A 940-nucleotide genomic window follows, 5' to 3' on the forward strand; every position below is an offset into this window, starting at 1 on the left:
CCTCCTTTAGTACTGGTTCGGCACGAACCGGCGCTAAAGTGCCATCACGTGGCGTGAGCTCGCGCCCTGATATGGGGGACCTTTAGTATCGGTTGGTGTTACCAACCGATACTAAAGGTTTTTTTTTTTGAATTTTTTGGAAATTTTTTTTGATTTTTTTTCGATTTTTAATTTTTCTGAATTATTTGATGATTTAGTCTCCAATCACCTATTCACCTCTCTTAACTGCTCAAGTGTGGATCACTCATTCCAAATCGCCTAACTTCCCGGCCGGTCACCCATCCTCTCACTCCCCCAACCTGAGCACGCTTAACTTCGGAGTTCTATTCCCCCTATATTTCAAGTCTGCACTTGTTGTTTTCCTAACAAATGTAAGCTGTCAATCCTATTAACCTCAGCAGTTTAGCTTGAGCATTAGGTCACACGTTTCACCGTTTGAGTTCAAAACAGTAATTATTTAGTAACACTAATATTTCTTGAATAAGTTTGACCATAATTTGACCATAGTTTGACCAGATTTGACCAAAATTCAAAAATTGAAATAATTATTTAGTAACACTAATATTCTTGAATAATTATGTGGTAACATTAATACTTCTTGAATAAGTAGTTTGACCAGATTTAACCAATTTTTTTTAAAAAAATTGAAATTTGACCATATCTTTTTTTCTTTTTGGAATTTGAGGATTCTAAAAAATTGCAAACAGGCCGTAGGCAGTCTCCATCGGATGCGGATTTTCGTGCTGAATTTTTTGATATATTATACGTTTTTTTTCCGACATCGTATGCAAAAGTTATAGCCGTTTTACATTTTCCCTACACTTTTTGCAAAACATGTCCAAATTTAAGTTTTTCAAATTTTCCTAACTAGTAGATGTAGTAATATAACTACCTCTCGAAGGATTTTATTTTTTAAAGGTTTTACCATTTTCTTTTGATT

The 940-nt window shown here is 34.4% G+C and overlaps 1 pseudogene; it reads right to left on the minus strand.

Annotated features, from left to right (window-relative positions):
- The window catches only part of LOC123083992 (alcohol-forming fatty acyl-CoA reductase-like), a 49,157-nt pseudogene that overhangs the window by 1,039 nt on the left and 47,178 nt on the right, over positions 1-940 (minus strand).

Source organism: Triticum aestivum, chromosome 4A, assembly GCF_018294505.1.
Source record: "Triticum aestivum cultivar Chinese Spring chromosome 4A, IWGSC CS RefSeq v2.1, whole genome shotgun sequence".
In the NCBI taxonomy this organism is placed as follows: domain Eukaryota; kingdom Viridiplantae; phylum Streptophyta; class Magnoliopsida; order Poales; family Poaceae; genus Triticum; species Triticum aestivum.